At 36.2% G+C, this 25174-nt stretch overlaps 1 long non-coding RNA gene across 7 annotated transcripts; it reads left to right on the forward strand.

Moving 5' to 3' along the window:
* Positions 1-327: 327 nt before the first annotated feature.
* LOC126973492 (uncharacterized) lies at positions 328-18569 on the forward strand. 7 transcript variants are annotated; one of them, XR_007731363.1, is made up of 3 exons: positions 328-1486; positions 2236-2418; positions 18312-18569. It is a non-coding gene; the product is annotated as an uncharacterized LOC126973492 (long non-coding RNA). The 7 variants fall into 7 exon arrangements; XR_007731364.1 differs by lacking the exon at positions 2236-2418 and adding an exon at positions 6176-6358; XR_007731362.1 differs by lacking the exon at positions 2236-2418 and adding an exon at positions 11634-11816.
* Positions 18570-25174: the final 6605 nt, after the last annotated feature.

Here is a 25174-nt window from a genome sequence, read left to right on the forward strand (position 1 = left end):
ATGAAATATTTCATTCCAAGTTACCGGACTTTTGGTGACGAGCGTTGCATTCTGCGCCAATTTGAACACTACTTTACAATTTGACATTGTCAATATGCGTATCAGATATAAAATTGAATGAACCACATGAAATTTAAGCAATATAATAACCTACCGAAATAATTTTATATTAGGAATACGATTGGACATTTCAACGTAATCGGAGAGACGCAGATAGCGCAACGGTATTGAAAGAGCCTCACGAGTCAAAAGTATCGAGTTCATATCCTGTGCTCAAAAAAAAATTTTTTTTGTTATTATATTTAGTCTTTCTTTTTATTTAAGAAAAATAAAATAACAAACTCAGTTACGCTCACTTTATCAACATGGCTTCTCACTCACATAAGTGGGGTTGTTGTCAAGAAGTTTTTGAAGGAGAAAATTTCCTTACTTGTTTTAAGTGTAAGGAATTGTACCACTTTGTCTGTGTTGGCTTAGATGAGAATCTGATGACTCCTAAAAGAAGTTTGTCGTGGAAATGCCCTAGCTGTGTAATGCAGGTTCCAAAAGGAATAAAAAATGATAATACTCCTATCCGCAATGTAACCACAACTAGAGGCAATAAAAGGCAAGCCGTTAATTCCCCTCCGAATATTAGCCGTGACAATCTTCTAACGCGTGAAGATGTCAGTGGGATCGTTCAGGAAATAATACAAAAACAATTTAATGACATGTTGTCTAAATAGAATAGAACTCTGAATGAGGCATTGAATACAAAACTAAAACCTATACAAAATGAAATGTCAGAAACTATTAAATCTATGGAGCATATGAATGAACGATTTGAGGAAGTCCTTAAGGAACATAAAAACACCCAAGAGGCTTTGGAAACGCTGAAAATTTAAAACATCAACCTAAAAACAACAGTTTCTGATCTAAATATTAGATTGAACCACTTGGAGCAACATTCCCGAGCTAAAAATTTAGAATTACAATGTGTACCTGGGAAGAAAAACGAAAACTTAATTAACATTGTAACTAAAACAGGGAAGGTTATAAAATGAGACATTAATGAAAAACATATTGTAAACTGCACAAGGGTTGCAAAGCTACAACGTGATACAAATAGCCCGAGGTCAATTATTGTAGAATTAACTAATTCTAGACTACGTGATGAAATGTTAGCAGGCATTATAAAATTCAATAAAACGAACCCTAACAATAAATTAATTAGTACCCTTATTGGAATCCCCGGTGTGCAAACTAGACTTCAATTTGAGTTGTGTAAATTGGTCATTAATCAGAGAAGATAAAGGTTTTAGTGTGTAATAGTACGAACACTCTTATTTCAGAACCCAAAAGAAATATTGAAAGCGAGACAGAAGAAGCGGCTGCTGGAGCCAAGCACGAGTGTAAAACAATATTCTTCGCCCAGCTCACCCGACCCGTCGCCCGAACATCTACCAGAACCATCACCCGGCCCCTCAACGAAATTTGGAAACAAAAGGTAACTATCACTTATAGACACTTTCCGAAGATGCATGAAATATTTCATTCCAAGTTACCGGACTTTCTACACCCAGCTCAAACAAGATGGTTGTCTCTACTTCCTGTGGTCAAACGGCTTTTAGAACAGCTTCCAGCTTTAATGTTATATGCTATATTTCCAAAATGCTGTTTTGAATGGCAGGCTACTTGCAGCTCAGACCATCCATGTGAAGTCTATGGATCCTTCAACAGAGCTATACTTAAATTTTTTGGATTATGTGTTGCCCTATTTCCATGACATTCATGAAGAAATGCAATCAGAAAGTCCGAAAGTTTATTTGTTATATGAACGGATTTTTACAACACACAAAACTATCTTGGAATATTTTATCCAACCAGAATTACTGCACCTAACTGAAGGTGAAAAAAACAGGAGCAAGGATCTTAACTTGGATTTAGAGAACAAAATTTTGAATTAAGAATATGAATATAAACAAAACCATGTACCAATTGGAAAAAATGGCAATGTTTTTTTCCTGTTATTGAAACAAGACTTTGTGGCTAGAATGAATGAAACGGAAATAGTACAGTTTAAAGGAAAAAATGCATCGTCTTTTATATGGAGAGTGTAAATCAAATAAAGCAGCGTTTTTGTTTTAATGAAAAGCAAAGATTAAAATGTCTTAAATTTATGAATCCTAAACATATCATTGAAAAACATGCAGTCTACAGTTGATATGTTGTTGATTACGAACACTCTTATTTCAGAACCCAAAGGAAATATTGAAAGCAAGACAGAAGAAGCGGCTGCTGGAGCCAAGCACGAGTGTAAAACAATATTCTTCGCCCAGCTCACCCGACCCGTCGCCCGAACAGCTACCAGAACCATCACCCGGCCAGAGCGAACGTGTACACACTCGTGTCACGCAGTTGCCGGCTGATTTTGTTTAGGTAAAGACGCGTCAAAATGTGTGGTGGTGGTAACGAACGTGAAATGGAATTTTTGTAGCCCATACAGACTCACGCCGAGAACACCCGAGAAGCGTGAGTGTGAGGAGTTTCTCGCTGTCTCGTTCTCGCGCTCGACTATTCTCCGATGGTTGTCGGTATTTTTGGCCGCTTCAAAGGATTTCTCGGGCGAGAAAAGAGAAGACTATCACACTCACGTTTTTTCTCAGTGCCGATTAGTGAGCTGCGTTGAGTAGACGATAGTCCATATCGTATTATTTGTTTTAAAAAGTTTGTTTTCTTTTCAAAATGTGGAATGACGAACTTGAGTTGAAATTTATCGAATACTTTCAATCCGAGCCCATGTTGTGAGATACTAAACATCGGAACTACAAAGATAAAAGTTTAAACCACGATGCATGGAACAGACTTGGAGAATCAATGGAGATAGCAGTACGCGATCTCAAAAAGAAGAAAGATTCTCTTTTTGCGAGTTACAGAAAATATAGAAAAATGGTGAAAGAATCCTACAAATCGGGTGTTGGTGAAAACGAAATTTACAAACCGACATGGTTCGCATTCGACGTCCTGCGGGCCTACCATGAACTCTTATTGCGATTCAATTGACAACCTAAAATGAACTGCTTTGCTATTTCGTACCGCGACGTGATTAGAGCTATCTAATTTAGGTTGACGTCAAATCAACTGATTAAATCGCAATGATGTCAATTGAATGTCAAAAATGATATCAACTGAATCGCAAACTGATTTAGTTCGTTCGTTCATTCGTACCATGAGGTGTTATTACAACCTAAACTGGATAGCTTATTTGTCAAAGTGACCGATTCGAAAAAAGTTGCTACTTCCTTAGAGGAAAGTGAATCGTGTTGTTAATAATATTTAAAAAATAGTGAAAAGAGAGAAAAGAAAAAATTTATTGATTAAAGATGAGATGAGAATACTTTACTGGACTTTTTTGTAAAACAAAATACTGAAAATAAATACCAATAATGAAATTACTAAAGACGAGGCAGTAAGGGCCCGGGCTATAGCCTGTTTGCAAAAACGATTTAAAAAAAATGTACTCTGTGGTCCTGTCAAATCAAACATCAATGGAGGTGCGTTCATAACTCGTTATTTTTACGAAAACACATAAGCAAACATTTAATTTGTGATTCAAAGAACTATATTTATTAATATTACTATTATTTAATATGTATAGAAAAGGGCTCAATGGTTTATAATTTGACGCAATTGCGCAATTTTTTATTGTATTTTTAGGATTCGAAACGCAATTTTATTTCGTTCATTCTTCATAAGCGATCCAAACGTCATTCAGTAAAAGGCACTTCATGGTACGAATTTAAGTGATTCAGTTTAGGTACCTAAACAGAACTGCATCGGATTCGCATCGCTTATTAAAAGTTGATGGAAGGCCCTCTGGACTCGTTTCTTAATCAAGGGCTAACTCCGAGGCAGTGATGTCATTTTTATATCGACGAGCAACGATTCGATGTGTTGCGTGAGCCATGCGACGATGCGTCAAGCATGCATAGAGTCCAGGCCATAAACCACAAAGAAAACGTCAGCAACAGTTCGGCGTTCGCGCCATTTCACGCTCATAGACAGTATTATACTGTTCTGTGGCTCAATCCCGGTTGGTTTGTTGCGGAATCGATGGTGAATCTTTGCTCCTGTTTTGTGTTGTTTTGTTGTTAAAACTGAATAAAAACGTATTAACGGTGCTGATTGCTGTGCTATTACGTGGGAATTAAACATAGTGAAACGTGGGTGGAAAAAATACACCTCTAACCCTTCAGGAATACAGACGTGAAACTGTGTAATGTTATGTAATTTCTTATTTTGTTTATTTGTTTCAATAACAGGAATAAAAAATGAATGAATAATAACATAGACACAAGCCACATTTCATGTAGTGTGCATACTCCTTAATCATAGATTATTGTTTATGTTTAAGTCCATAGGTAGGTGACCTCATTCTGTTTATAAACAAAGGCCCCGCCTGAAACTGGCAGTCTCTTTAAATTTAGGGTTGTCTAAGAAAAGATATTGAAAAATAATATTTTTATTTCGTAGGGAAGTCTTTTTCTTTTTTTTAATTTATTTATTAAAACTTAAACATCACCATACTATTGCATATGACCCAAATAACGTACCATTGAAGGCATGTTATACCCTTTCTGCTTCACGTTGTATATGGATAAAGATACTAGCTTCTGAGACAAAATTATTTAAGTTTTTCTATTGTTATTTTTTTTTCTGTATTTGTATAAGTAATGTATCACTAGCTTTTATTTCAGTAAAATTCTATAATTTAAAAATTTTCTATCAGAATGTCCGAGGCTTGTGCACTAAAACACATAGTTTCTATACTCAAATTTCTTGTAACGATTACGATATTGTAATATTGGTTGAAACATGGCTCAATGAAAGTATTTTATTACACGAGCTATTTGACGATAGGTACACGATATACAGGAGAGATCGAGAAAACGGTAATTTTTACAATAGAAAAGAGGGTGGAGGTGTTTTAATAGCTGTAAAAAATAAATATAGGTCGAAACGCATGCAATGTTGGGAAAACTACTATGAGGATATCTGGGTCTCCCTCGATTTTCCTGAATCTAAATCTCAAAACCGATTGACTCTGTGTGCCGTATACTTACCACCACCAATTAATCGCAATATACTGGATCTCTGTTTAGATCAATGGAATTCTGTTTGTGAAAATAACCCTAACTTAGTCATAGTGGGTGACTTCAATTTGAGTTGTGTAAATTGGTCATTAATCAGAGAAGATAAAGTTTTTAGTGTGTACGAACACTCTTATTTCAGAACCCAAAAGAAATATTGAAAGCGAGACAGAAGAAGCGGCTGCTGGAGCCAAGCACGAGTGTAAAACAATATTCTTCGCCCAGCTCACCCGACCCGTCGCCCGAACATCTACCAGAACCATCATCCGGCCCCTCAGCGAAATTTGGAAACAAAAGGTAACTATCACTTATAGACACTTTCCGAAGATGCATGAAATATTTCATTCCAAGTTACCGGACTTTCTACACCCAGCTCAAACAAGATGGTTGTCTCTACTTCCTGTGGTCAAACGGCTTTTAGAACAGCTTCCAGCTTTAATGTTATATGCTATATTTCCAAAATGCTGTTTTGAATGGCAGGCTACTTGCAGCTCAGACCATCCATGTGAAGTCTATGGATCCTTCAACAGAGCTATACTTAAATTTTTTGGATTATGTGTTGCCCTATTTCCATGACATTCATGAAGAAATGCAATCAGAAAGTCCGAAACTTTATTTGTTATATGAACGGATTTTTACAACACACAAAACTATCTTGGAATATTTTATCCAACCAGAATTACTGCAGCTAACTGAAGGTGAAAAAAACAGGAGCAAGGATCTTAACTTGGATTTAGAGAACAAAATTTTGAATTAAGAATATGAAAATAAACAAAACCAATTACCAATTGAAAAAAATGGCAATGTTTTTTTCCTGTTATTGAAACAAGACTTTGTGGCTAGAATGAATGAAACGGAAATAGTACAGTTTAAAGGAAAAAATGCATCGTCTTTTATATGGAGAGTGTAAATCAAATAAAGCAGCGTTTTTGTTTTAATGAAAAGCAAAGATTAAAATGTCTTAAATTTATGAATCCTAAACATATCATTGAAAAACATGCAGTCTACAGTTGATATGTTGTTGATTACGAACACTCTTATTTCAGAACCCAAAGGAAATATTGAAAGCAAGACAGAAGAAGCGGCTGCTGGAGCCAAGCACGAGTGTAAAACAATATTCTTCGCCCAGCTCACCCGACCCGTCGCCCGAACAGCTACCAGAACCATCACCCGGCCAGAGCGAACGTGTACACACTCGTGTCACGCAGTTGCCGGCTGATTTTGTTTAGGTAAAGACGCGTCAAAATGTGTGGTGGTGGTAACGAACGTGAAATGGAATTTTTGTAGCCCATACAGACTCACGCCGAGAACACCCGAGAAGCGTGAGTGTGAGGAGTTTCTCGCTGTCTCGTTCTCGCGCTCGACTATTCTCCGATGGTTGTCGGTATTTTTGGCCGCTTCAAAGGATTTCTCGGGCGAGAAAAGAGAAGACTATCACACTCACGTTTTTTCTCAGTGCCGATTAGTGAGCTGCGTTGAGTAGACGATAGTCCATATCGTATTATTTGTTTTAAAAAGTTTGTTTTCTTTTCAAAATGTGGAATGACGAACTTGAGTTGAAATTTATCGAATACTTTCAATCCGAGCCCATGTTGTGAGATACTAAACATCGGAACTACAAAGATAAAAGTTTAAACCACGATGCATGGAACAGACTTGGAGAATCAATGGAGATAGCAGTACGCGATCTCAAAAAGAAGAAAGATTCTCTTTTTGCGAGTTACAGAAAATATAGAAAAATGGTGAAAGAATCCTACAAATCGGGTGTTGGTGAAAACGAAATTTACAAACCGACATGGTTCGCATTCGACGTCCTGCGGGCCTACCATGAACTCTTATTGCGATTCAATTGACAACCTAAAATGAACTGCTTTGCTATTTCGTACCGCGACGTGATTAGAGCTATATAATTTAGGTTGACGTCAAATCAACTGATTAAATCGCAATGATGTCAATTGAATGTCAAAAATGATATCAACTGAATCGCAAACTGATTTAGTTCGTTCGTTCATTCGTACCATGAGGTGTTATTACAACCTAAACTGGATAGCTTATTTGTCAAAGTGACCGATTCGAAAAAAGTTGCTACTTCCTTAGAGGAAAGTGAATCGTGTTGTTAATAATATTTAAAAATAGTGAAAAGAGAGAAAATAAAAAATTTATTGATTAAAGATGAGATGAGAATACTTTACTGGACTTTTTTGTAAAACAAAATACTGAAAATAAATACCAATAATGAAATTACTAAAGACGAGGCAGTAAGGGCCCGGGCTATAGCCTGTTTGCAAAAACGATTTAAAAAAAATGTACTCTGTGGTCCTGTCAAATCAAACATCAATGGAGGTGCGTTCATAACTCGTTATTTTTACGAAAACACATAAGCAAACATTTAATTTGTGATTCAAAGAACTATATTTATTAATATTACTATTATTTAATATGTATAGAAAAGGGCTCAATGGTTTATAATTTGACGCAATTGCGCAATTTTTTATTGTATTTTTAGGATTCGAAACGCAATTTTATTTCGTTCATTCTTCATAAGCGATCCAAACGTCATTCAGTAAAAGGCACTTCATGGTACGAATTTGAGTGATTCAGTTTAGGTACCTAAACAGAACTGCATCGGATTCGCATCGCTTATTAAAAGTTGATGGAAGGCCCTCTGGACTCGTTTCTTAATCAAGGGCTAACTCCGAGGCAGTGATGTCATTTTTATATCGACGAGCAACGATTCGATGTGTTGCGTGAGCCATGCGACGATGCGTCAAGCATGCATAGAGTCCAGGCCATAAACCACAAAGAAAACGTCAGCAACAGTTCGGCGTTCGCGCCATTTCACGCTCATAGACAGTATTATACTGTTCTGTGGCTCAACCCCGGTTGGTTTGTTGCGGAATCGATGGTGAATCTTTGCTCCTGTTTTGTGTTGTTTTGTTGTTAAAACTGAATAAAAACGTATTAACGGTGCTGATTGCTGTGCTGTTACGTGGGAATTAAACATAGTGAAACGTGGGTGGAAAAAATACACCTCTAACCCTTCAGGAATACAGACGTGAAACTGTGTAATGTTATGTAATTTCTTATTTTGTTTATTTGTTTCAATAACAGGAATAAAAAATGAATGAATAATAACATAGACACAAGCCACATTTCATGTAGTGTGCATACTCCTTAATCATAGATTATTGTTTATGTTTAAGTCCATAGGTAGGTGACCTCATTCTGTTTATAAACAAAGGCCCCGCCTGAAACTGGCAGTCTCTTTAAATTTAGGGTTGTCTAAGAAAAGATATTGAAAAATAATATTTTTATTTCGTAGGGAAGTCTTTTTCTTTTTTTTAATTTATTTATTAAAACTTAAACATCACCATACTATTGCATATGACCCAAATAACGTACCATTGAAGGCATGTTATACCCTTTCTGCTTCACGTTGTATATGGATAAAGATACTAGCTTCTTAGACAAAATTATTTAAGTTTTTCTATTGTTATTTTTTTTTCTGTATTTGTATAAGTAATGTATCACTAGCTTTTATTTCAGTAAAATTCTATAATTTAAAAATTTTCTATCAGAATGTCCGAGGCTTGTGCACAAAAACACATAGTTTCTATACTCAAATTTCTTGTAACGATTACGATATTGTAATATTGGTTGAAACATGGCTCAATGAAAGTATTTTATTACACGAGCTATTTGACGATAGGTACACGATATACAGGAGAGATTGAGAAAACGGTAATTTTTAAAATAGAAAAGAGGGTGGAGGTGTTTTAATAGCTGTAAAAAATAAATATAGGTCGAAACGCATGCAATGTTGGGAAAGCTACTATGAGGATATCTGGGTCTCCCTCGATTTTCCTGAATCTAAATCTCAAAACCGATTGACTCTGTGTGCCGTATACTTACCACCACCAATTAATCGCAATATACTGGATCTCTGTTTAGATCAATGGAATTCTGTTTGTGAAAATAACCCTAACTTAGTCATAGTGGGTGACTTCAATTTGACTTGTGTAAATTGGTCATTAATCAGAGAAGGTAAAGTTTTTAGTGTGTACGAACACTCTTATTTCAGAACCCAAAATAAATATTGAAAGCGAGACAGAAGAAGCGGCTGCTGGAGCCAAGCACGAGTGTAAAACAATATTCTTCGCCCAGCTCACCCGACCCGTCGCCCGAACATCTACCAGAACCATCATCCGGCCCCTCAGCGAAATTTGGAAACAAAAGGTAACTATCACTTATAGACACTTTCCGAAGATGCATGAAATATTTCATTCCAAGTTACCGGACTTTTGGTGACGAGCGTTGCATTCTGCGCCAATTTGAACACTACTTTACAATTTGACATTGTCACTATGCGTATCAGATATATAATTGAATGAACCACATGAAATTTAAGCAATATAATAACCTACCGAAATAATTTTATATTAGGAATACGATTGGACATTTCAACGTAATCGGAGAGACGCAGATAGCGCAACGGTATTGAAAGAGCCTCCAGAGTCAAAAGTATCGAGTTCGTATCCTGTGCTCAAAAAAAATTTTTTTTGTTATTATATTTAGTCTTTCTTTTTATTTAATAAAAATAAAATAACAAACTCAGTTACGCTCACTTTATCAACATGGCTTCTCACTCACATAAGTGGGGTTGTTGTCAAGAAGTTTTTGAAGGAGAAAATTTCCTTACTTGTTTTAAGTGTAAGGAATTGTACCACTTTGTCTGTGTTGGCTTAGATGAGAATCTGATGACTCCTAAAAGAAGTTTGTCGTGGAAATGCCCTAGCTGTGTAATGCAGGTTCCAAAAGGAATAAAAAATGGTAATACTCCTATCCGCAATGTAACCACAACTAGAGGCAATAAAAGGCAAGCCGTTAATTCCCCTCCGAATATTAGCCGTGACAATCTTCTAACGCGTGAAGATGTCAGTGGGATCGTTCAGGAAATAATACAAAAACAATTTAATGACATGTTGTCTAAATAGAATAGAACTCTGAATGAGGCATTGAATGCAAAACTAAAACCTATACAAAATGAAATGTCAGAAACTATTAAATCTATGGAGCATATGAATGAACGATTTGAGGAAGTCCTTAAGGAACATAAAAACATCCAAGAGGCTTTGGAAACGCTGAAAATTTAAAACATCAACCTAAAAACAACAGTTTCTGATCTAAATATTAGATTGAACCACTTGGAGCAACATTCCCGAGCTAAAAATTTAGAATTACAATGTGTACCTGGGAAGAAAAACGAAAACTTAATTAACATTGTAACTAAAACAGGGAAGGTTATAAAATGAGACATTAATGAAAAACATATTGTAAACTGCACAAGGGTTGCAAAGCTACAACGTGATACAAATAGCCCGAGGTCAATTATTGTAGAATTAACTAATTCTAGACTACGTGATGAAATGTTAGCAGGCATTATAAAATTCAATAAAACGAACCCTAACAATAAATTAATTAGTACCCTTATTGGAATCCCCGGTGTGCAAACTAGACTTCAATTTGAGTTGTGTAAATTGGTCATTAATCAGAGAAGATAAAGGTTTTAGTGTGTAATAGTACGAACACTCTTATTTCAGAACCCAAAAGAAATATTGAAAGCGAGACAGAAGAAGCGGCTGCTGGAGCCAAGCACGAGTGTAAAACAATATTCTTCGCCCAGCTCACCCGACCCGTCGCCCGAACATCTACCAGAACCATCACCCGGCCCCTCAACGAAATTTGGAAACAAAAGGTAACTATCACTTATAGACACTTTCCGAAGATGCATGAAATATTTCATTCCAAGTTACCGGACTTTCTACACCCAGCTCAAACAAGATGGTTGTCTCTACTTCCTGTGGTCAAACGGCTTTTAGAACAGCTTCCAGCTTTAATGTTATATGCTATATTTCCAAAATGCTGTTTTGAATGGCAGGCTACTTGCAGCTCAGACCATCCATGTGAAGTCTATGGATCCTTCAACAGAGCTATACTTAAATTTTTTGGATTATGTGTTGCCCTATTTCCATGACATTCATGAAGAAATGCAATCAGAAAGTCCGAAAGTTTATTTGTTATATGAACGGATTTTTACAACACACAAAACTATCTTGGAATATTTTATCCAACCAGAATTACTGCAGCTAACTGAAGGTGAAAAAAACAGGAGCAAGGATCTTAACTTGGATTTAGAGAACAAAATTTTGAATTAAGAATATGAAAATAAACAAAACCATTTACCAATTGAAAAAAATGGCAATGTTTTTTTCCTGTTATTGAAACAAGACTTTGTGGCTAGAATGAATGAAACGGAAATAGTACAGTTTAAAGGAAAAAATGCATCGTCTTTTATATGGAGAGTGTAAATCAAATAAAGCAGCGTTTTTGTTTTAATGAAAAGCAAAGATTAAAATGTCTTAAATTTATGAATCCTAAACATATCATTGAAAAACATGCAGTCTACAGTTGATATGTTGTTGATTACGAACACTCTTATTTCAGAACCCAAAGGAAATATTGAAAGCAAGACAGAAGAAGCGGCTGCTGGAGCCAAGCACGAGTGTAAAACAATATTCTTCGCCCAGCTCACCCGACCCGTCGCCCGAACAGCTACCAGAACCATCACCCGGCCAGAGCGAACGTGTACACACTCGTGTCACGCAGTTGCCGGCTGATTTTGTTTAGGTAAAGACGCGTCAAAATGTGTGGTGGTGGTAACGAACGTGAAATGGAATTTTTGTAGCCCATACAGACTCACGCCGAGAACACCCGAGAAGCGTGAGTGTGAGGAGTTTCTCGCTGTCTCGTTCTCGCGCTCGACTATTCTCCGATGGTTGTCGGTATTTTTGGCCGCTTCAAAGGATTTCTCGGGCGAGAAAAGAGAAGACTATCACACTCACGTTTTTTCTCAGTGCCGATTAGTGAGCTGCGTTGAGTAGACGATAGTCCATATCGTATTATTTGTTTTAAAAAGTTTGTTTTCTTTTCAAAATGTGGAATGACGAACTTGAGTTGAAATTTATCGAATACTTTCAATCCGAGCCCATGTTGTGAGATACTAAACATCGGAACTACAAAGATAAAAGTTTAAACCACGATGCATGGAACAGACTTGGAGAATCAATGGAGATAGCAGTACGCGATCTCAAAAAGAAGAAAGATTCTCTTTTTGCGAGTTACAGAAAATATAGAAAAATGGTGAAAGAATCCTACAAATCGGGTGTTGGTAAAAACGAAATTTACAAACCGACATGGTTCGCATTCGACGTCCTGCGGGCCTACCATGAACTCTTATTGCGATTCAATTGACAACCTAAAATGAACTGCTTTGCTATTTCGTACCGCGACGTGATTAGAGCTATATAATTTAGGTTGACGTCAAATCAACTGATTAAATCGCAATGATGTCAATTGAATGTCAAAAATGATATCAACTGAATCGCAAACTGATTTAGTTCGTTCGTTCATTCGTACCATGAGGTGTTATTACAACCTAAACTGGATAGCTTATTTGTCAAAGTGACCGATTCGAAAAAAGTTGCTACTTCCTTAGAGGAAAGTGAATCGTGTTGTTAATAATATTTAAAAAATAGTGAAAAGAGAGAAAAGAAAAAATTTATTGATTAAAGATGAGATGAGAATACTTTACTGGACTTTTTTGTAAAACAAAATACTGAAAATAAATACCAATAATGAAATTACTAAAGACGAGGCAGTAAGGGCCCGGGCTATAGCCTGTTTGCAAAAACGATTTAAAAAAAATGTACTCTGTGGTCCTGTCACATCAAACATCAATGGAGGTGCGTTCATAACTCGTTATTTTTACGAAAACACATAAGCAAACATTTAATTTGTGATTCAAAGAACTATATTTATTAATATTACTATTATTTAATATGTATAGAAAAGGGCTCAATGGTTTATAATTTGACGCAATTGCGCAATTTTTAATTGTATTTTTAGGATTCGAAACGCAATTTTATTTCGTTCATTCTTCATAAGCGATCCAAACGTCATTCAGTAAAAGGCACTTCATGGTACGAATTTGAGTGATTCAGTTTAGGTACCTAAACAGAACTGCATCGGATTCGCATCGCTTATTAAAAGTTGATGGAAGGCCCTCTGGACTCGTTTCTTAATCAAGGGCTAACTCCGAGGCAGTGATGTCATTTTTATATCGACGAGCAACGATTCGATGTGTTGCGTGAGCCATGCGACGATGCGTCAAGCATGCATAGAGTCCAGGCCATAAACCACAAAGAAAACGTCAGCAACAGTTCGGCGTTCGCGCCATTTCACGCTCATAGACAGTATTATACTGTTCTGTGGCTCAATCCCGGTTGGTTTGTTGCGGAATCGATGGTGAATCTTTGCTCCTGTTTTGTGTTGTTTTGTTGTTAAAACTGAATAAAAACGTATTAACGGTGCTGATTGCTGTGCTGTTACGTGGGAATTAAACATAGTGAAACGTGGGTGGAAAAAATACACCTCTAACCCTTCAGGAATACAGACGTGAAACTGTGTAATGTTATGTAATTTCTTATTTTGTTTATTTGTTTCAATAACAGGAATAAAAAATGAATGAATAATAACATAGACACAAGCCACATTTCATGTAGTGTGCATACTCCTTAATCATAGATTATTGTTTATGTTTAAGTCCATAGGTAGGTGACCTCATTCTGTTTATAAACAAAGGCCCCGCCTGAAACTGGCAGTCTCTTTAAATTTAGGGTTGTCTAAGAAAAGATATTGAAAAATAATATTTTTATTTCGTAGGGAAGTCTTTTTCTTTTTTTTAATTTATTTATTAAAACTTAAACATCACCATACTATTGCATATGACCCAAATAACGTACCATTGAAGGCATGTTATACCCTTTCTGCTTCACGTTGTATATGGATAAAGATACTAGCTTCTTAGACAAAATTATTTAAGTTTTTCTATTGTTATTTTTTTTGTTTGCAAAAACGATTTAAAAAAAATGTACTCTGTGGTCCTGTGAAATCAAACATCAATGGAGGTGCGTTCATAACTCGTTATTTTTACGAAAACACATAAGCAAACATTTAATTTGTGATTCAAAGAACTATATTTATTAATATTACTATTATTTAATATGTATAGAAAAGGGCTCAATGGTTTATAATTTGACGCAATTGCGCAATTTTTTATTGTATTTTTAGGATTCGAAACGCAATTTTATTTCGTTCATTCTTCATAAGCGATCCAAACGTCATTCAGTAAAAGGCACTTCATGGTACGAATTTGAGTGATTCAGTTTAGGTACCTAAACAGAACTGCATCGGATTCGCATCGCTTATTAAAAGTTGATGGAAGGCCCTCTGGACTCGTTTCTTAATCAAGGGCTAACTCCGAGGCAGTGATGTCATTTTTATATCGACGAGCAACGATTCGATGTGTTGCGTGAGCCATGCGACGATGCGTCAAGCATGCATAGAGTCCAGGCCATAAACCACAAAGAAAACGTCAGCAACAGTTCGGCGTTCGCGCCATTTCACGCTCATAGACAGTATTATACTGTTCTGTGGCTCAACCCCGGTTGGTTTGTTGCGGAATCGATGGTGAATCTTTGCTCCTGTTTTGTGTTGTTTTGTTGTTAAAACTGAATAAAAACGTATTAACGGTGCTGATTGCTGTGCTGTTACGTGGGAATTAAACATAGTGAAACGTGGGTGGAAAAAATACACCTCTAACCCTTCAGGAATACAGACGTGAAACTGTGTAATGTTATGTAATTTCTTATTTTGTTTATTTGTTTCAATAACAGGAATAAAAAATGAATGAATAATAACATAGACACAAGCCACATTTCATGTAGTGTGCATACTCCTTAATCATAGATTATTGTTTATGTTTAAGTCCATAGGTAGGTGACCTCATTCTGTTTATAAACAAAGGCCCCGCCTGAAACTGGCAGTCTCTTTAAATTTAGGGTTGTCTAAGAAAAGATATTGAAAAATAATATTTTTATTTCGTAGGGAAGTCTTTTTCTTTTTTTTAATTTATTTATTAAAACTTAAACATCACCATACTATTGCATATGACCCAAATAACCCATTGAAGGCATGTTATACCCTTTCTGCTTCACGTTGTATATGGATAAAGGTACTAGCTTCTTAGACAAAATTATTTAAGTTTTTCTATTGTTATTTTTTTTTCTGTATTTGTATAAGTAATGTATCACTAGCTTTTATTTCAGTAAAATTCTATAATTTAAAAATTTTCTATCAGAATGTCCGAGGCTTGTGCACTAAAACACATAGTTTCTATACTCAAATTTCTTGTAACGATTACGATATTGTAATATTGGTTGAAACATGGCTCAATGAAAGTATTTTATTACACGAGCTATTTGACGATAGGTACACGATATACAGGAGAGATCGAGAAAACGGTAATTTTTACAATAGAAAAGAGGGTGGAGGTGTTTTAATAGCTGTAAAAAATAAATATAGGTCGAAACGCATGCAATGTTGGGAAAGCTACTATGAGGATATCTGGGTCTCCCTCGATTTTCCTGAATCTAAATCTCAAAACCGATTGACTCTGTGTGCCGTATACTTACCACCACCAATTAATCGCAATATACTGGATCTCTGTTTAGATCAATGGAATTCTGTTTGTGAAAATAACCCTAACTTAGTCATAGTGGGTGACTTCAATTTGAGTTGTGTAAATTGGTCATTAATCAGAGAAGATAAAGTTTTTAGTGTGTACGAACACTCTTATTTCAGAACCCAAAAGAAATATTGAAAGCGAGACAGAAGAAGCGGCTGCTGGAGCCAAGCACGAGTGTAAAACAATATTCTTCGCCCAGCTCACCCGACCCGTCGCCCGAACATCTACCAGAACCATCATCCGGCCAGAGCGAACGTGTACACACTCGTGTCACGCAGTTGCCGGCTGATTTTGTTTAGGTAAAGACGCGTCAAAATGTGGTCTGGTGGTAACGAACGTGAAATGGAATTTTTGTAGCCCATACAGACTCACGCCGAGAACACCCGAGAAGCGTGAGTGTGAGGAGTTTCTCGCTGTCTCGTTCTCGCGCTCGACTATTCTCCGATGGTTGTCGGTATTTTTGGCCGCTTCAAAGGATTTCTCGGGCGAGAAAAGAGAAGACTATCACACTCACGTTTTTTCTCAGTGCCGATTAGTGAGCTGCGTTGAGTAGACGATAGTCCATATCGTATTATTTGTTTTTAAAAGTTTGTTTTCTTTTCAAAATGTGGAATGACGAACTTGAGTTGAAATTTATCGAATACTTTCAATCCGAGCCCATGTTGTGAGATACTAAACATCGGAACTACAAAGATAAAAGTTTAAACCACGATGCATGGAACAGACTTGGAGAATCAATGGAGATAGCAGTACGCGATCTCAAAAAGAAGAAAGATTCTCTTTTTGCGAGTTACAGAAAATATAGAAAAATGGTGAAAGAATCCTACAAATCGGGTGTTGGTGAAAACGAAATTTACAAACCGACATGGTTCGCATTCGACGTCCTGCGGGCCTACCATGAACTCTTATTGCGATTCAATTGACAACCTAAAATGAACTGCTTTGCTATTTCGTACCGCGACGTGATTAGAGCTATCTAATTTAGGTTGACGTCAAATCAACTGATTAAATCGCAATGATGTCAATTGAATGTCAAAAATGATATCAACTGAATCGCAAACTGATTTAGTTCGTTCGTTCATTCGTACCATGAGGTGTTATTACAACCTAAACTGGATAGCTTATTTGTCAAAGTGACCGATTCGAAAAAAGTTGCTACTTCCTTAGAGGAAAGTGAATCGTGTTGTTAATAATATTTAAAAAATAGTGAAAAGAGAGAAAAGAAAAAATTTATTGATTAAAGATGAGATGAGAATACTTTACTGGACTTTTTTGTAAAACAAAATACTGAAAATAAATACCAATAATGAAATTACTAAAGACGAGGCAGTAAGGGCCCGGGCTATAGCCTGTTTGCAAAAACGATTTAAAAAAAATGTACTCTGTGGTCCTGTCAAATCAAACATCAATGGAGGTGCGTTCATAACTCGTTATTTTTACGAAAACACATAAGCAAACATTTAATTTGTGATTCAAAGAACTATATTTATTAATATTACTATTATTTAATATGTATAGAAAAGGGCTCAATGGTTTATAATTTGACGCAATTGCGCAATTTTTAATTGTATTTTTAGGATTCGAAACGCAATTTTATTTCGTTCATTCTTTTTTTTAATTTATTTATTAAAACTTAAACATCACCATACTATTGCATATGACCCAAATAACGTACCATTGAAGGCATGTTATACCCTTTCTGCTTCACGTTGTATATGGATAAAGATACTAGCTTCTTAGACAAAATTATTTAAGTTTTTCTATTGTTATTTTTTTTTCTGTATTTGTATAAGTAATATATCACTAGCTTTTATTTCAGTAAAATTCTATAATTTAAAAATTTTCTATCAGAATGTCCGAGGCTTGTGCACTAAAACACATAGTTTCTATACTCAAATTTCTTGTAACGATTACGATATTGTAATATTGGTTGAAACATGGCTCAATGAAAGTATTTTATTACACGAGCTATTTGACGATAGGTACACGATATACAGGAGAGATCGAGAAAACGGTAATTTTTACAATAGAAAAGAGGGTGGAGGTGTTTTAATAGCTGTAAAAAATAAATATAGGTCGAAACGCATGCAATGTTGGGAAAGCTACTATGAGGATATCTGGGTCTCCCTCGATTTTCCTGAATCTAAATCTCAAAACCGATTGACTCTGTGTGCCGTATACTTACCACCACCAATTAATCGCAATATACTGGATCTCTGTTTAGATCAATGGAATTCTGTTTGTGAAAATAACCCTAACTTAGTCATAGTGGGTGACTTCAATTTGAGTTGTGTAAATTGGTCATTAATCAGAGAAGATAAAGTTTTTAGTGTGTACGAACACTCTTATTTCAGAACCCAAAAGAAATATTGAAAGCGAGACAGAAGAAGCGGCTGCTGGAGCCAAGCACGAGTGTAAAACAATATTCTTCGCCCAGCTCACCCGACCCGTCGCCCGAACATCTACCAGAACCATCATCCGGCCAGAGCGAACGTGTACACACTCGTGTCACGCAGTTGCCGGCTGATTTTGTTTAGGTAAAGACGCGTCAAAATGTGGTCTGGTGGTAACGAACGTGAAATGGAATTTTTGTAGCCCATACAGACTCACGCCGAGAACACCCGAGAAGCGTGAGTGTGAGGAGTTTCTCGCTGTCTCGTTCTCGCGCTCGACTATTCTCCGATGGTTGTCGGTATTTTTGGCCGCTTCAAAGGATTTCTCGGGCGAGAAAAGAGAAGACTATCACACTCACGTTTTTTCTCAGTGCCGATTAGTGAGCTGCGTTGAGTAGACGATAGTCCATATCGTATTATTTGTTTTAAAAAGTTTGTTTTCTTTTCAAAATGTGGAATGACGAACTTGTAAATACTTTACTGGACTTTTTTGTAAAACAAAATACTGAAAATAAATACCAATAATGAAATTACTAAAGACGAGGCAGTAAGGGCCCGGGCTAGAGCCTGTTTGCAAAAACGATTTAAAAAAAATGTACTCTGTGGTCCTGTCAAATCAAACATCAATGGAGGTGCGTTCATAACTCGTTATTTTTACGAAAACACATAAGCAAACATTTAATTTGTGATTCAAAGAACTATATTTATTAATATTACTATTATTTAATATGTATAGAAAAGGGCTCAATGGTTTATAATTTGACGCAATTGCGCAATTTTTTATTGTATTTTTAGGATTCGAAACGCAATTTTATTTCGTTCATTCTTCATAAGCGATCCAAACGTCATTCAGTAAAAGGCACTTCATGGTACGAATTTGAGTGATTCAGTTTAGGTACCTAAACAGAACTGCATCGGATTCGCATCGCTTATTAAAAGTTGATGGAAGGCCCTCTGGACTCGTTTCTTAATCAAGGGCTAACTCCGAGGCAGTGATGTCATTTTTATATCGACGAGCAACGATTCGATGTGTTGCGTGAGCCATGCGACGATGCGTCAAGCATGCATAGAGTCCAGGCCATAAACCACAAAGAAAACGTCAGCAACAGTTCGGCGTTCGCGCCATTTCACGCTCATAGACAGTATTATACTGTTCTGTGGCTCAATCCCGGTTGGTTTGTTGCGGAATCGATGGTGAATCTTTGCTCCTGTTTTGTGTTGTTTTGTTGTTAAAACTGAATAAAAACGTATTAACGGTGCTGATTGCTGTGCTGTTACGTGGGAATTAAACATAGTGAAACGTGGGTGGAAAAAATACACCTCTAACCCTTCAGGAATACAGACGTGAAACTGTGTAATGTTATGTAATTTCTTATTTTGTTTATTTGTTTCAATAACAGGAATAAAAAATGAATGAATAATAACATAGACACAAGCCACATTTCATGTAGTGTGCATACTCCTTAATCATAGATTATTGTTTATGTTTAAGTCCATAGGTAGGTGACCTCATTCTGTTTATAAACAAAGGCCCCGCCTGAAACTGGCAGTCTCTTTAAATTTAGGGTTGTCTAAGAAAAGATATTGAAAAATAATATTTTTATTTCGTAGGGAAGTCTTTTTCTTTTTTTTAATTTATTTATTAAAACTTAAACATCACCATACTATTGCATATGACCCAAATAACGTACCATTGAAGGCATGTTATACCCTTTCTGCTTCACGTTGTATATGGATAAAGATACTAGCTTCTTAGACAAAATTATTTAAGTTTTTCTATTGTTATTTTTTTTTCTGTATTTGTATAAGTAATGTATCACTAGCTTTTATTTCAGTAAAATTCTATAATTTAAAAATTTTCTATCAGAATGTCCGAGGCTTGTGCACTAAAACACATAGTTTCTATACTCAAATTTCTTGTAACGATTACGATATTGTAATATTGGTTGAAACATGGCTCAATGAAAGTATTTTATTACACGAGCTATTTGACGATAGGTACACGATATACAGGAGAGATCGAGAAAACGGTAATTTTTACAATAGAAAGGAGGGTGGAGGTGTTTTAATAGCTGTAAAAAATAAATATAGGTCGAAACGCATGCAATGTTGGGAAAGCTACTATGAGGATATCTGGGTCTCCCTCGATTTTCCTGAATCTAAATCTCAAAACCGATTGACTCTGTGTGCCGTATACTTACCACCACCAATTAATCGCAATATACTGGATCTCTGTTTAGATCAATGGAATTCTGTTTGTGAAAATAACCCTAACTTAGTCATAGTGGGTGACTTCAATTTGAGTTGTGTAAATTGGTCATTAATCAGAGAAGATAAAGTTTTTAGTGTGTACGAACACTCTTATTTCAGAACCCAAAAGAAATATTGAAAGCGAGACAGAAGAAGCGGCTGCTGGAGCCAAGCACGAGTGTAAAACAATATTCTTCGCCCAGCTCACCCGACCCGTCGCCCGAACATCTACCAGAACCATCATCCGGCCCCTCAGCGAAATTTGGAAACAAAAGGTAACTATTATTATAGACACTTTCCGAAGATGCATGAAATATTTCATTCCAAGTTACCGGACTTTCTACACCCAGCTCAAACAAGATGGTTGTCTCTACTTCCTGTGGTCAAACGGCTTTTAGAACAGCTTCCAGCTTTAATGTTATATGCTATATTTCCAAAATGCTGTTTTGAATGGCAGGCTACTTGCAGCTCAGACCATCCATGTGAAGTCTATGGATCCTTCAACAGAGCTATACTTAAATTTTTTGGATTATGTGTTGCCCTATTTCCATGACATTCATGAAGAAATGCAATCAGAAAGTCCGAAACTTTATTTGTTATATGAACGGATTTTTACAACACACAAAACTATCTTGGAATATTTTATCCAACCAGAATTACTGCAGCTAACTGAAGGTGAAAAAAACAGGAGCAAGGATCTTAACTTGGATTTAGAGAACAAAATTTTGAATTAAGAATATGAATATAAACAAAACCATGTACCAATTGGAAAAAATGGCAATGTTTTTTTCCTGTTATTGAAACAAGACTTTGTGGCTAGAATGAATGAAACGGAAATAGTACAGTTTAAAGGAAAAAATGCATCGTCTTTTATATGGAGAGTGTAAATCAAATAAAGCAGCGTTTTTGTTTTAATGAAAAGCAAAGATTAAAATGTCTTAAATTTATGAATCCTAAACATATCATTGAAAAACATGCAGTCTACAGTTGATATGTTGTTGATTACGAACACTCTTATTTCAGAACCCAAAGGAAATATTGAAAGCAAGACAGAAGAAGCGGCTGCTGGAGCCAAGCACGAGTGTAAAACAATATTCTTCGCCCAGCTCACCCGACCCGTCGCCCGAACAGCTACCAGAACCATCACCCGGCCAGAGCGAACGTGTACACACTCGTGTCACGCAGTTGCCGGCTGATTTTGTTTAGGTAAAGACGCGTCAAAATGTGTGGTGGTGGTAACGAACGTGAAATGGAATTTTTGTAGCCCATACAGACTCACGCCGAGAACACCCGAGAAGCGTGAGTGTGAGGAGTTTCTCGCTGTCTCGTTCTCGCGCTCGACTATTCTCCGATGGTTGTCGGTATTTTTGGCCGCTTCAAAGGATTTCTCGGGCGAGAAAAGAGAAGACTATCACACTCACGTTTTTTCTCAGTGCCGATTAGTGAGCTGCGTTGAGTAGACGATAGTCCATATCGTATTATTTGTTTTAAAAAGTTTGTTTTCTTTTCAAAATGTGGAATGACGAACTTGAGTTGAAATTTATCGAATACTTTCAATCCGAGCCCATGTTGTGAGATACTAAACATCGGAACTACAAAGATAAAAGTTTAAACCACGATGCATGGAACAGACTTGGAGAATCAATGGAGATAGCAGTAGGCGATCTCAAAAAGAAGAAAGATTCTCTTTTTGCGAGTTACAGAAAATATAGAAAAATGGTGAAAGAATCCTACAAATCGGGTGTTGGTGAAAACGAAATTTACAAACCGACATGGTTCGCATTCGACGTCCTGCGGGCCTACCATGAACTCTTATTGCGATTCAATTGACAACCTAAAATGAACTGCTTTGCTATTTCGTACCGCGACGTGATTAGAGCTATCTAATTTAGGTCAACCTAAAATCAACTGATTAAATCGCAATGATGTCAATTGAATGTCAAAAATGATATCAACTGAATCGAAAACTGATTTAGTTCGTTCGTTCATTCGTACCATGAGGTGTTATTACAACCTAAACTGGATAGCTTATTTGTCAAAGTGACCGATTCGAAAAAAGTTGCTACTTCCTTAGAGGAAAGTGAATCGTGTTGTTAATAATATTTAAAAAATAGTGAAAAGAGAGAAAAGAAAAAATTTATTGATTAAAGATGAGATGAGAATACTTTACTGCACTTTTTTGTAAAACAAAATACTGAAAATAAATACCAATAATGAAATTACTAAAGACGAGGCAGTAAGGGCCCGGGCTAGAGCCTGTTTGCAAAAACGATTTAAAAAAAATGTACTCTGTGGTCCTGTCAAATCAAACATCAATGGAGGTGCGTTCATAACTCGTTATTTTTACGAAAACACATAAGCAAACATTTAATTTGTGATTCAAAGAACTATATTTATTAATATTACTATTATTTAATATGTATAGAAAAGGGCTCAATGGTTTATAATTTGACGCAATTGCGCAATTTTTTATTGTATTTTTAGGATTCGAAACGCAATTTTATTTCGTTCATTCTTCATAAGCGATCCAAACGTCATTCAGTAAAAGGCACTTCATGGTACGAATTTGAGTGATTCAGTTTAGGTACCTAAACAGAACTGCATCGGATTCGCATCGCTTATTAAAAGTTGATGGAAGGCCCTCTGGACTCGTTTCTTAATCAAGGGCTAACTCCGAGGCAGTGATGTCATTTTTATATCGACGAGCAACGATTCGATGTGTTGCGTGAGCCATGCGACGATGCGTCAAGCATGCATAGAGTCCAGGCCATAAACCACAAAGAAAACGTCAGCAACAGTTCGGCGTTCGCGCCATTTCACGCTCATAGACAGTATTATACTGTTCTGTGGCTCAATCCCGGTTGGTTTGTTGCGGAATCGATGGTGAATCTTTGCTCCTGTTTTGTGTTGTTTTGTTGTTAAAACTGAATAAAAACGTATTAACGGTGCTGATTGCTGTGCTGTTACGTGGGAATTAAACATAGTGAAACGTGGGTGGAAAAAATACACCTCTAACCCTTCAGGAATACAGACGTGAAACTGTGTAATGTTATGTAATTTCTTATTTTGTTTATTTGTTTCAATAACAGGAATAAAAAATGAATGAATAATAACATAGACACAAGCCACATTTCATGTAGTGTGCATACTCCTTAATCATAGATTATTGTTTATGTTTAAGTCCATAGGTAGGTGACCTCATTCTGTTTATAAACAAAGGCCCCGCCTGAAACTGGCAGTCTCTTTAAATTTAGGGTTGTCTAAGAAAAGATATTGAAAAATAATATTTTTATTTCGTAGGGAAGTCTTTTTCTTTTTTTTAATTTATTTATTAAAACTTAAACATCACCATACTATTGCATATGACCCAAATAACGTACCATTGAAGGCATGTTATACCCTTTCTGCTTCACGTTGTATATGGATAAAGATACTAGCTTCTTAGACAAAATTATTTAAGTTTTTCTATTGTTATTTTTTTTTCTGTATTTGTATAAGTAATGTATCACTAGCTTTTATTTCAGTAAAATTCTATAATTTAAAAATTTTCTATCAGAATGTCCGAGGCTTGTGCACTAAAACACATAGTTTCTATACTCAAATTTCTTGTAACGATTACGATATTGTAATATTGGTTGAAACATGGCTCAATGAAAGTATTTTATTACACGAGCTATTTGACGATAGGTACACGATATACAGGAGAGATCGAGAAAACGGTAATTTTTACAATAGAAAGGAGGGTGGAGGTGTTTTAATAGCTGTAAAAAATAAATATAGGTCGAAACGCATGCAATGTTGGGAAAGCTACTATGAGGATATCTGGGTCTCCCTCGATTTTCCTGAATCTAAATCTCAAAACCGATTGACTCTGTGTGCCGTATACTTACCACCACCAATTAATCGCAATATACTGGATCTCTGTTTAGATCAATGGAATTCTGTTTGTGAAAATAACCCTAACTTAGTCATAGTGGGTGACTTCAATTTGAGTTGTGTAAATTGGTCATTAATCAGAGAAGATAAAGTTTTTAGTGTGTACGAACACTCTTATTTCAGAACCCAAAAGAAATATTGAAAGCGAGACAGAAGAAGCGGCTGCTGGAGCCAAGCACGAGTGTAAAACAATATTCTTCGCCCAGCTCACCCGACCCGTCGCCCGAACATCTACCAGAACCATCATCCGGCCCCTCAGCGAAATTTGGAAACAAAAGGTAACTATTATTATAGACACTTTCCGAAGATGCATGAAATATTTCATTCCAAGTTACCGGACTTTCTACACCCAGCTCAAACAAGATGGTTGTCTCTACTTCCTGTGGTCAAACGGCTTTTAGAACAGCTTCCAGCTTTAATGTTATATGCTATATTTCCAAAATGCTGTTTTGAATGGCAGGCTACTTGCAGCTCAGACCATCCATGTGAAGTCTATGGATCCTTCAACAGAGCTATACTTAAATTTTTTGGATTATGTGTTGCCCTATTTCCATGACATTCATGAAGAAATGCAATCAGAAAGTCCGAAACTTTATTTGTTATATGAACGGATTTTTACAACACACAAAACTATCTTGGAATATTTTATCCAACCAGAATTACTGCAGCTAACTGAAGGTGAAAAAAACAGGAGCAAGGATCTTAACTTGGATTTAGAGAACAAAATTTTGAATTAAGAATATGAATATAAACAAAACCATGTACCAATTGGAAAAAATGGCAATGTTTTTTTCCTGTTATTGAAACAAGACTTTGTGGCT

This window comes from Leptidea sinapis, chromosome 29 (genome assembly GCF_905404315.1).
Source record: "Leptidea sinapis chromosome 29, ilLepSina1.1, whole genome shotgun sequence".
NCBI lineage: Eukaryota > Metazoa > Arthropoda > Insecta > Lepidoptera > Pieridae > Leptidea > Leptidea sinapis.